Raw genomic sequence first — 13,719 nt, forward strand, 5'->3', positions numbered from 1 at the left:
TAGACGCTACAGATGAATTGTTTTACTAGTCTTATGCTTCAATTTAGTACCCTTTTAAGCCCCCTCCCCCCTTTTTTCAGAATTTTATTAGCGCTAGATGGGACGAATACGGTATAGTTAGATTACTTCTACTTTTCTAATAACTATTTGCCCCCAAAAAATACTTTTCCAAAGTGATAATATAACAAGTATACAGTGATATATAACAAAAACTGTCTGCTGACAGAATGCTCCACTTTTATCAGTTTTTGATAATGTAGTGGAATTTATTAGTACCGTATTTTACCATGTATAACGCGCTACCATGTATAACGCGCATGCGATTTTTTAAAGCAAAAATGGAGAAAAAAAAGAATTCAAGACCAAAAACCCGAAAATTTGGCCGAAAATGGCCGCCATTCTTATATTGCGCAATCATTTAATCGGAGTTTTTCGGGCGCTTAATTTTTTGTTTTAAAGTAGGGAGCGTTTTTATGATCAGGAGCATGGGTTGCATAGCACTATATTTTTTGATAATTTTTAAGATTATTCTCTCGTGAACACCGATATGTCCTTATTGCTGCGCACTGCGCGTGTTTTTTCAAGACCCCTGCGCGTTAAATTCGAACCACCATTACCTATTACTCACATTTGAACAGTGTAACATTTTCATTACCTGCCGCTCACAACATCGTATGACATCTTCTTCTGCAGACCCGCAACATCGCAATGTCCAATTTTACGCAAATCGTCCGTGGATCCCATTTTATTTTTCATCGACTTAAATAAAATTCCCCATTAAGAGATGCTCCCCATTAAATCCAGTTTGACCCGGTATTTCGCGCCTTCACTGCGTCTAGTTGATATTATAGTGAGACAAACAATACACCCGAACGCTCAATTCCATACAGTTGGCGTTATTGGCGTAAAGCCATTTGACAAATATCATTTGTTTGTCTCTATTGAAAGAAAATAAAACGAGTCTATATCTCTATTGTTGGTTTGTAACCTACGTAGTATACTCGCACAGTAGCATATTTATGCAGAGATCGGAAAATTATTGATAAACGTATTCGTCGTTTCAATGCTTAGGGCCGAGTAATTTCGGCAAATCGGAACTCAACCTACGTAATACACTTGCTCAATTAACCGTTGAACTCCACCTCCGTTCTCTTCAAAAGGTTCGAAGGCGGAGCTTTGCACGTGCTATTATTTAATTGGACGATTGCCATTGAGGAACAAACACACAATTGGTTCGGCATGTTGATTGCTAGACAAAGGAAGCCAATTTTGTCGGCGAGAAACTTGTCGCTTTATTGCTTCAGACAGGAAGCGGCTTTCCTTTGATGACGTCAAACTGTCTATTCACATAGAGTGCAAATTTTCGGAATTGCTAACATTAAACTTTGGATTAAATTATCAAAATAAAGCAAAAGCGAAGTTGAAAAATATGATTGAAATAATTAGCCTCAGTTCAAATAAGACGTTTTGCGTTGTAAATCAACGAGTTTTCATGACAACAAAAACTTTAACAAACAATACCGCGACGCACGGGGATCGATATAGCTCGATTTTTTTTAATGAACAATCAATGAAGAAGTGTGAAAACACCAACAAAGACATTTTTTTCATCTTTTAATTTTTGTCAAAACTGTTACTACCCCGTTCATTCCTAACCTTTCCCGCTATATGTTGTTTCGACAACGGCCCCTTCAGTCTATAACATTATAGGGTGTAGTTTTCTGCAATAACAAAAATGGCGGCAATTGTGAAGATTTACGATTACGAAATGGATTTTTTGCAATTTAGCAACCAGGAAAGCGTTGTGTCAATGTATTACGCGCACTGAATTTTTATTTTGAAATTTGAAGGTAAAAAACCGCGCGCTATGCATGGTAAAATACGGTACATGTGTATTTTGGTTAACTCATTTAAAATGAGTCCTCTGTGACATACATTTGACAAATATTAAATTTAGCGTTATCTGCCCTTAAGAAATGGGACAGGGTTCATTTTGGATTGTTAACATGCATACTCAATTTAAACAAAATACCTTTGAGAGTTTCTGAGTAATCGAAAAAGGTAAACCAACAATGAAAAGTTTAAGTCCAAAAATGACAACTCTCATACAATTTAATTTAGAGTTATCTGCCCTTGTTATTTGTGTAGTGGAATCAACTAGTATTTAAGAAACCTGCCCATCTAAAATGGACATGATCAAAAAGAATAAAACATAATTAATCAAAAAAGGGTAATTACTATGACTAACTTAAAATTAGTATTATCTGGACAAATGGTTAAAGTCGGCCGAGTTGATATTGGTATATTTTCCCATTTATGTTATGTGTCGCAAAAAAAGTGATTATGAGTCAAAATGTGATGGTATTAATGTCAGATGTGCAAAAAATTTGGTCAAAATCGGTCAAGAAATGCCCAAATTCAAAACAATGATAGGGCTTTTCAATTTCTGTCATGGACAGAAATGATCTAAATTTAAACAAGCGCGGGTCACATGTAAAACCACATGATCATTGCATCATTGTTTACAACGTCATTTGCCATGGAGAAACTGTATTATTTAGTAGTTCTTCTTTGTTTTGAAAAGCGCAGAAGTGGAAATTACGCATTTTATACATAGATGGTGACGTCACTACGTTATCGTCAGTCAGACCGGTGTGTACACAATGGAAATCACGTGAAATTGGCGCTCACGTGACCCAAAGTGTGCATATGCACAGGTCATTATGTACATGATTAGGTTTCGTATTAATGATGCTTTTGGAATTTTTCGAACAATATTTGCGAAAATCAGTATGGAAGAGTTTAGAATGTATCTGATGAATACTGATAAATTCTGGTCAGTTGAAAAAACCAAATTGTTTTGAGAAATATAAACTAGGCCGGCTTTAACCAACGCCGATGCCAACGACAGGGTCATGACAATAGTTCCACTTTTTTTCCAAAAAAGTGGAGCTAAACCATATTTGTGTACAGAACAAGCACAATACCTTTAAAGACAGAATACACTGCTGTCTGCTTTATTCCAATTTTTGGTTCAACATTAGGCCTTGACTGTCCGCTTAGGTTGAACTTCGCCATGAGGGAGACATTCGTCACCCTGAAATCAGAAGTCCATAATTAAAAGTTCAAGTTTAAATAGTAACTTAAAGAAACAAGTTCAAAGAATCGGGCCTTTTTGATGAATGTCATGCAAAGTTTTCTTATTACAGAACCAGTAATATGAACAACAATGTAATAGAAAATTATTTAAACAAAGAAACACAATTATATACACACACATTCATTTTTTATTCTAATAAATAACATTTTAAAATTGTTTAACCCTTTATCTCTCAACAGATCTGCTTAAGAAGCTTTTTATAAGATATATATTAACAGATATTAGCATAGATAAATAGAAACTTACTTTAGTGAATGAGGTTTTAATATATGGACTTGTTTAAACATAAATAGCAACAATCACAGTTTGTATTGATCATTTTATTACTTGTGATGTGCATTTGCTTTTGTTAAATAGTCTATTGAAAGAGCATAAGTATTTCAATAAATAAACTTTATTGCAAAACTTAAACTTACTTCTGCATCATTCTTTTAACATTTTCTCGAATAGTTTTTCCCCCAACAGTCGACAATAGGCGGATCTAAAATGATTGCTTGAATTAGTTTTGAGAAAGAACTCCGACAGTAACCATACACATGAACATTTAGGTTGTGAACAGGTTATTGTTCTGTAAACAATAAATGAGCCCCATATTTACTGCCAGTGCTAGGTTACCTTTTCCCATTTGGTCATTCTTAAGTATTGGTATTGTAATGCTGCTACTGCTGCTGCTACTGCTGCTGCTACTGCTGCTGCTACTACTACTACTACTACTACTACTTCTACTTCTACTACTACTACTACTACTACTACTACTACTACTACTACTACTACTTCTACTACTACTACTACTACTACTACTACTACTACTACTACTACTACTACTACTACTACTCCACCACCACCACCACCACCACCACCACCACTTATTCTACCATGTCTACTATTACTACTTCTACTACTACTGCCACTACTTCTACTATTTTTACTACTACTACTACTACTACTACTACTACTACTACTACTACTACTACTACTACTACTACTTCTACTGCTACTACTCTTACTACTACTACTACTACTACTACTACTACTTCTACTACTACTACTACTACTACTACTCCACCACCACCACCACCACCACCACCACCACTTATTCTACCATGTCTACTACTACTACTACTACTTCTACCAGTACTACTATTACTTCTACTACTACTACTACTACTACTACTACTACTACTACTACTACTACTACTACGACTACTACTACACCACCACCACCACCACTGTTCACAGCGACAAACAAGGGCTACATTGGCCCTGAATCGCTCACCTGAACTAATTTAATAGCCTTAGGCCCAATGGTAATTGACAAGAAACAAATTTTCTTGAACAAATTTTTAGGGGAGCCTTTAAGGATCATCCTTGTAAAAAAAAATGAAAATCCGACGAGCCCTTTCTGACAAGAAATTTTTTTAAGGTATTGACAATATATGGGCATGGCGGCCAGCTTGGTTATGTGACCAAATTTTTTTTTAACAATATTTTTTTTTCATGACGTAGGAATGCTCCACATGAAATTTGGTTGAAATTGGCTCAATGGTTTAGGAGAATATGATCTGCTCAGGTACGCTAAAAACTTAAACATTGAGATAAAAGGAATTTTTGCTTGTTTTGAAAAGATTCCTCCTTTTTCTCAAAATTGACAAGATATCATCGACTAAACAGGCAACCCATGTTTGCATAAGGATAAATCCTTTTACCAATCAACATATTTTGGACTGAACAATTTCCCACGATGATTCAACCCTACCAGAGCAATTTCCTAAGCAATAATCACCTCCCATTTTAAAGGAAAAATAATTTCTCATCAACAAAACTACAGCATTAATTGATTTCTGGTAGTTAACCCTTTTCAAATTGAAAGAGGTTGCAGACGACAAATTAAGTTATTACGGAATAAGAATAAACAGATTTAATAGGGTAGGAAGCATTGTGATGAAAGGAGAAAATGCTAATCTCAGCATTTTCTTCTTTTATTTCAACGATTTCCACAGTCACAAACATTTGCAGAAAGAATTAACTGTTGTGGGTTAAGGGTTTATGGGGAGAATGCTATAGTTTGATTATGCAATAGTGTATGTATGGGGGGATATGCTTTTATTTTGGAAGAGTCTAACTTAATGTAAAAGGGCTTAAAGACATCATGAATTGAAACAACTTCTTCAATGATGTATAGTTATGCAATTGAAGTTGAAATCATTGAGATACAAGAAATCTTGGCTTGTTTTGAACAAATTTATTTTTAACCAGGTTTTCCGAAGGAAAAAACTGGTTATTAGATTGGCGAATGCGGGCGGGCTGGCTGGCTGGCTGGCTGGCGGGCTGGCGGGCGGGCGGAACAAGCTTGTCCGGGCCATAACTATGTCGTTCATTGTCAGATTTTAAAATCATTTGGCACATTTGTTCACCATCATTGGACGGTGTGTCGCGCGAAATAATTACGTCGATATCTCCAAGGTCAAGGTCACACTTTGAGTTCAAAGGTCAAAAATGGCCATAAATGAGCTTGTCCTGGCCATAACTATGTCATTCATTGTGAGATTTTAAAATCATTTGGCACATTTGTTCACCATCATGGGACGGTGTGTCGCACGAAAGAATCACGTCAATATCTCCAATGTCAAGGTCGCCACGACTAAAAATAGATTTTTTTTAAAAACAAACTTACAAAGGGGGTTAATTTTGTTTGTTCATTTCAAAAGTTCAGTTTGAGTTTTCTCCCTTTATCAGATTTTTTTTTCACAATGAAAACCTGGTTTTGTGACAATTTTGTCCCTTGTTTTTCTTAAAATTCTCAAAATATCATCTGCTAATGAGGCATCAAGTGTTTGCATTAGGAAAAGGCACAATGGTTTCTAGATGCATCTACATTAAAGTACAAAAAAATGAAAATGCATAGCCAACCCACAATGAGAAACCTATGAGTATGTCTTTTTATCATGCACTGATCTATTTACTAAAAACATTGGACATCTCACTTATTTATTTGAGTCAACCATGTCACATGAGTAAAGGGATTTGAAGAACTGACTGACCTGAATTGAATAATACATCAAAGAGGGGCATGTAAGAATCTTTGAAATCTGCTTGAGCTGTTTGATTATGCAATGAAGAATTTCTTGGAAAGTTGTTATTGAGTTCAACAGGTGCAGGTTATGCAATTGTACAGTTCTGAAAGGGTTGTTAGGGGTTTCCACTGAGTTGCAACTATTGGCTTATGTAAGTTTTGCCTTTCAAATCCTCCTAAAGGCACATCTTTATCAGCAGGAGGTCTCCACTGAGATGCAGCTATAGACCAATTCACGCGTGACGTCACGCGCACCTGCGTGTCTTTATCAGTGCTACTCTGGTAGGCAAAAGAAAGACACGATCAAAGGGGAGATATCGAGCACGATATTTATTGTCACGCTCTACATCTATATTAAATACATTATTTAATATATTTTGATATGTATACAATCATTTTTAGATTTTAGATTTAAACATCCCAAAAGTTGTTGTACTGTACTCAAACAAATAAGAATAAAAACAAACAATAAATAGATCGATTCCATGCACACAGCATATATTAACCTACCACTATGATAATCCATAATCCATCTGTTATTAAGTATGTACTATTGCTGCAACTAAAGAACAGGGTCTGAACTAATAACACTTTGTTTATGTGTTAAGGAAACTTTGAGTATCAGATCAAATTTGTTAAATCGTATTACGTAATTTACCCATTGTTCATCTTATGTACCCCAATATACATTTGATTTATTCATACTCGTGTTTGTTGAAATATGTTTTCTGGCGCGTATCAATATCAACCACATGACTGTGATGTTGACGAGGTACATTGTGCAAGTCAACTAAAAAAAGTCTTCCAAAACATTGAACTAAATTTTACAATTATATCATTCTGTAATCTGACCATAGCTGATTACATCAATGCACACATTATAAACTCGGTAGTATTATTGGCAAAATATTTTATTTTTAAATGCAAACAGGCAAACCGAAAAAAAAAACACCATAAATCGATTTTCTTGTGTCCTTTAAATAATATAATTTTACAAAAGGAATTAATCGCGACTTTACAAAATAAATAACATATATTGTATATTTGTTGTGCGCTTTTTATGCTCAATGGGTACACCTACCCTAAAAAAAATGTAAATATACTTTGTGACATAGTTTCACCTACCTTAAAGCAACATATATGTATTTTTATTGTTATATACAAAATATATTATGTTGACGATGGGAGTAAAAAGGAAATTACTAAAAAAAGTATTGTCTGTCTGTCTAGGAAAACTAACACTTTGACACATTAAATTAATTTAATTTAATTGGTTTGATTTGATTGTTTGCATCAATCTTAAAATCGTGTTAGCCTTTGTATTCCGGTGTTTAATTGCCCCCTTTGTTCGGCACAAGCCGATTATCTCGTTTTGATCAGATATTGTCCCTACTTAACTAACAGCAAAGTGTCATAAACTACAGCAGGGACCTATACAAACAATAGGTCCCTGACCACAGGTGGTATATGAAAGTCTGGTCATTAAACACAATTGATGGTACCACCATGTCTTCTCTTTCTAGTAGTATTGAGCAGTTATTTGGGGTTGAGTAATATACCGCCAAAGTTCAACTGTTCAATAAGATATGCTTCATATTGTAAAAAAAATATAAAATAATTTGTCCAGTATATATTAACATAAAATGTACGCTTTGAAAATACTAGCCTGTTTGCCGGTAATTTATAACAAAAAATATTTAATAAATGGTAAATGTACATATAATCATTAAACGTATTTAGCGGGTACCGGTTAATGAAAACTACGTCATTCCGTTTGAAGATTGAATGTTACGGCCATGCACAAACGACATCATGAAAACAAGAAATTACGTATGACTACCGGGGTAAATAATATTTACGAAAAATAAAAAACAATGTAGATATAAATTATAAAATGTAAGATATTTGTCACTCATATACACTTGTAAAGGAATTTCAATATACATGAATTCACAGGTTAATTTGCATCATGTGAAGTTGTGTTTTTCAGTTGTATGTTACGATTCATCTATAGTGTTATTCACCTTAAAAACAAATCATCCAATTTAAAAGAAAATGATCATAACATTTAAATACTGTCATGCACTTCGCTTTTAATAGGGCTTTGTTGTACCGGTATGTCAGATTTTAATGCCCCCCTTTTTTTTCACTCATTTTTTTTTACCACACTTTCATACTCATACAATTGATAATTATAATTATATAATGGGATGCTTTATTATTTTTTGTAATTTTTGAAGTCCTTCTGCAAGAAATACAACGGCTAATGCATAGCTTTGTTTTGTGAAATTGTCGGTGTTTAGTCTTCAGACCACCTTTACCTTGATGCTAATGACTAACGAGTATATATTTTTTTATAGATAAGAATACATGTATTAATTAAACAATATTGACATTAAAAATGCAATATCTTTAATAGTATTTAGGTGTTATGATGTTGTTGTTAATGTTTTCGATATATTGACTAAACACGTGCCGTTATTTATATGACATAGTGTTTATCGTAACTGTACCCAGTGCTTTTGCCTACCAGCGCATCGCGCATGCGCGAAAATTCGGAATCAAAACAATAACAATGAATTGGTCTATTGTGTAATGTTAAGTTTTGCCTTTCAAATCCTGATAAAGGCACATCTCTATCAACAGGAGTTCTTATCAGTTTACTTCATGTATTGATAACCCTTTACAAATCAGTAATGAGATTTATGTGTTTATTGCGGTACTGCAGATAACTCAAGAAGTAATTGAAGGATAAAGGGAAATGATCATAATGAGCATTTCCTCCTTTTCCCACAATTCTTCCAAATCCATTCTTTCATATTCCTTTATAATTAATTGTTGTCTGCAACCTGTTTGAATTTGGGATGGTTCAAAATGTGTTGTTTGGTAAGGGTTGAGCCTTTCAGAAACATTTGTATGATATTTTCATATTGAATAGTATGGGAAGAGTAGTTTAAAATGTATATTATTGCATGCAATATTGAAAAAAACCTAACAAAATATTTTCATTATGGATTCAAAGTTAACCATACTTAGTTAGATTTTTTTTATTTTGAAGAGACATTTTCAGATCTTAATAAAAATTAGCAAAGTTAATTGTGGCAATATTTTGTCCTTATCATAGTTCCCATAAGTAACTTGAGAGGGATCTGTAATCAAAAGGAAAATACTGCCAAATTAAAACTAGTGACCAACTTTTTGACCTTCAGTGTAGTGATTTTGGATCTTAAGTTCCTTTGAATTTTAAGCCATCTATTGTGGTCTTCATTTGTCATAAGAAATGTTTGCCTTGGCATCATGTTTTCCACCCAAGTATCATGTGAAATCATGTGAAATCGTCTTTTCCACAAATTACTATTTATACCCAATTGTTTGATTCAGGTATTTTGCGTTCAGATATAAAGAAATGTGCAAGTTTGAAATAAAAAATGCTTTAAAGCGGGTATATACGATTTTTTATATGTGTTTAATTGTAATATATTGATAAAATATGTTACAATAACACAAAATAGGCAAGAAAAATTATACATTAAAGCCGAATTTCATAAAATGCAGCAAAGACAAATTAGCGCCCCGAGCCGATAGTGACGTACATATTTTCCTACAATAACCGAAGCATTCTTCTTTATATTATAAACCGTTAAACTACGAGGGGTGTTCCAGAAGTTCGTGGATTTTCGCTATAACTTATAAGTTTACTGGTAAAAGTCAATGAAATTTACATATTATACAAACCAATTATAACGGACTTTATATATAAGCAAAAAATGCATGAATTTCATAAAGCGTGTTTGAAACGCGTTGCCATAGAGACCTCAGTAACGACATGCGGCGCACGCGTGTATTTTATTATAAGTATGAGCGTTACGCGAATTTTAATTTGGTTTAAATGTCGTTGATAAACAGAATTTAAGGCAAATTTCACGTTACAGCGCCTAAGTCCTCCTTACAGCCCGGATTTGGCCCCTATGGACTTCCGCGTCTTCCCGGAAGTTAAATCACAGTTGCGCGGTATTCGCTTTGCAAGTAAACAGGAACTTACAGTTGTAGCAAAGCGAATCGTGTCGTCTTTTGACGCTGACTGGTATACAGACACTTTTGACAAGTGGATTTCCCGACACATAAAGTGCATTCGCATTGGAGGTGATTATGTGGAAAAGATTTGACAGTTGTTAACTTCATAACGTCATTGACGTTGAACAGAAACGTTACACGTGCGTCGGTGTGCGCATTGTGCACATGTTTAAATCTCTGATATATATTTATTGTTTTATGTATTTCCATGATATTTGGAGAGTAGATTTGGAAAGGACGAACTATTCTTAACATGCTATTTGTTTGTCCATTTATGTTACCAAATGAAAGTTATAGCGAAAATCCACAAACTTCTGAAACACCCTTCGTAAGTTTAGATGCACATCGTACATGTATGGTATACATGCTGGCGAATTCGGCTGTACAGCCGTTTTCAATTTCAGAATTAAATATCTGGCTTATTTGGCATTTTTCGACACATGTTCTTCTTAACTTTTATTTTAATTTATATTGAAATATATATATAATAAGTTTTTTACACAGTTTATATAAATTCATAAATATTTGACAAAATCGTATATACCCGCTTTAATGCGTTGAAAAGCATCATTTCTACACTTTTTGAGAATTCAAAAGCAAATTATTCTAAACCTTAGAGTCCCAAGTTGCTCATTATAAACCCTTTTAAATATTAAACCATAACAGGATTTCATGAGTTTGTTTTGGATGATTCTATAAATTATTGTGATAAAAGGTTAAATTGCTAATTTTGATCAATTTCTCTTTTTATTACAATGATGTCTAACCATTCAAATATTTTTATTTAAATTTCATCAATTTATTTTTTATCTACAGCTTTTTTCAATTTGGCAAGAAATTGCATTGAAGCATTGAAAAGCAAAAAGTGCTCTACTTTTCTCTAATTATGCCCCCCTTCAAAGAAGAGGGGGTATATTGCTTTGCTCATGTCGTTCAGTCGGTCGGTCGGTCCGTCCGTCCACCAGGTGGTTGTCGTATGATAACTCAAGAACGCATACACCTAGGATCATGAAACTTCATAGGTAGATTGATCATGACTCGCAGATGACCCCTATTGATTTTGAGGTCACTAGGTCAAAGGTCAAGGTCACGGTGACCCGAAATAGTAAAATGGTTTTCGGATGATAACTCAAGAACGCATACGCTTAGGATCATGAAACTTCATGGGTAGATTGATCATGACTCGCAGATGACCCCTATTGATTTTGAGGTCACTAGGTCAAAGGTCAAGGTCACGGTGACCCGAAATAGTAAAATGGTTTCCGGATGATAACTCAAGAACGCATACGCCTAGGATCATGAAACTTCATGGGTAGATTGATCATGACTCGCAGATGACCCCTATCAATTTTGAGGTCTCTAGGTCAAAGGTCAAGGTCACGGTGACCCGAAATAGTAAAATGGTTTCCGGATGATAACTCAAGAACGCATACGCCTAGGATCATGAAACTTCATAGGTAGATTGATCATGACTTGCAGATGACCCCTATTGTTTTTGAGGTCACTAGGTCAAAGGTTAAGGTCACGGTGACCTGAAATAGTAAAATGGTTTTCGGATGATAACTCAAGAACGCTTTTGCCTAGGATCATGAAACTTCATAGGTAGATTGATCATGACTCGCAGATGACCCCTATTGATTTTGAGGTCACAAGGTTAAAGGTCAAGGTCACGGTGACCTGAAATAGTAAAATGATTTTCGGATGATAACTCAAGAACGCTTTTGCCTAGGATCATGACACTTCATAGATACATTGATCGTGACTCGCAGATGACCCCTATTGATTTTCAGGTCACTAGTTTAAAGGGAAATAATTGTTTACCTTGTAGTCCCATGTTGTTCATTATAAACCTTCTACCAAACAATAACAGGATTCGAAGAGTTTGTTGCAGTCGACACTAGAAACCATTATGAAAAAAGGGTAATTTGCTTATTTTTTAATATAACGATACTGTGCATGTTGAAAAAGAATTGGATGAAAACTGGTGACTTTATTGTGATAACAAGTGAAATTTCACACTTGTTACAAATCCACGTGGAGATAATTTTTGACATATTGCTTTGATGTAGCTAATTTTTTATGGAGTACGAGTCCTCATTGGTATCATACACTGCTCAAGTTTTAAAACAATACGATGGAAACTGTGGACTTTTTTGTGAAAGAAAGCAACGGGTCCATGATGGCCCTTTATTGCATAACTGGAAAACCGATAAATAAGTACAGAAATTAAGAAAATGAGTTAGATAATGGCACCAGCAGGTAAGTCAGGGAAAGACTCATCAATGGAAGAGTGTTTGTACTAGAACTGAAACACCTTTGAATTTGGGTCAGTCCAAATATGTTATTTGGTAAAGGGTTATATCAACCAAGAAATGGGAAATCGATTCATGAAATCATCAAAAACTAAGGTCACTTTGTCCTAATTCTTAAGGTTGATGGGAAGGTTTGTTGTTTGTTTATGAATAACCCATAATATATTAAACTTTGTAAACTGATTGGTACCATCTGAAAAAGCAATATATATGGGCCAGGGAAATTTAGTCACACTTTTCTGGATCCTGCATTAACTTTTAAAGTTCTTCATATTTTTTCATGGAACTTGAAACATGGAGAGATGGCAATATGGAGATTATGCACATCATTTCATTTTAAGAAAAGTGTTTTGGTTTTGTGCAATGCACTTCTTCTCATTGAGATATAAACACTCATTAAGTTTCAAGGGAAAATGTATTTACTTTTGAAGTTAAAGCCCTGGAAAGTATATGACAGAAGGAATAGATTGTTGGACAAAGTGAAAAAATATCCCTATAAATTGAGCAATAATCCAAAAAGAACTTCAGCTTGTTGAAAGCAGAAGTAATATAATTTAAAAAGAAAATAGATGAGAAAACAAATACAAATAACAAACATTGAATATTTTGTTTTAAAATAGTTTTATTTCTTAAAATACATAGCATTTTAGACTTTTTTTTTAATCATTTAAACTTGAACATATTGTGACAAAAGAAAAAATTGCAAATAATGACTTGTTTTTTTATCAAACAATTGTCCAAAATCTTCTGCTGATAGACCTAGAATTGCAATTGCAGACACCAGGTTATTTTCGAGGGTGCTTTTTTACTCAGGAACACCAACTGTCTGGTCGGTGTTTTACCTGTCTTGATTAGCACTATTAACAATTAAACAAGCAAATTTTAAATGTCATTCCATGCTAAATTAGGTCACTGTTGAAAGCTGTCAGTTGACAGTTCTCAATTATTTTGCTCCTTGTCAATGAAGAAGTATATTTAAACAGGGAATAACTCTGCATATATGATAGCTAGGGATTTAGGGTTTAGCATAAATACTATTATATCACAGGTCCAAAAGCATAAATTTTCAATTTAATACCCCGAAATGTCACAGAGATGCC

At 34.3% G+C, this 13,719-nt stretch overlaps 1 protein-coding gene and 1 long non-coding RNA gene across 2 annotated transcripts in view; both read right to left on the bottom strand.

The window, feature by feature from the left end:
• LOC127831607 (uncharacterized) overlaps positions 1-13,719 on the bottom strand; it is a 233,203-nt gene that overhangs the window by 148,172 nt on the left and 71,312 nt on the right. The window lies entirely within an intron of this gene.
• LOC127880815 (uncharacterized) overlaps positions 1-13,719 on the bottom strand; it is a 45,819-nt gene that overhangs the window by 3,290 nt on the left and 28,810 nt on the right. The window contains exons 2-3 of the long non-coding RNA XR_008049747.1: positions 3,577-3,641; positions 2,988-3,097 (exon numbers count right to left, since the gene is read on the bottom strand). This is a non-coding gene — a long non-coding RNA (uncharacterized LOC127880815). The remainder of the gene's footprint in view (positions 1-2,987; positions 3,098-3,576; positions 3,642-13,719) is intronic.

Source organism: Dreissena polymorpha, chromosome 5, assembly GCF_020536995.1.
Source record: "Dreissena polymorpha isolate Duluth1 chromosome 5, UMN_Dpol_1.0, whole genome shotgun sequence".
NCBI classification, from domain to species: Eukaryota; Metazoa; Mollusca; class Bivalvia; order Myida; family Dreissenidae; genus Dreissena; species Dreissena polymorpha.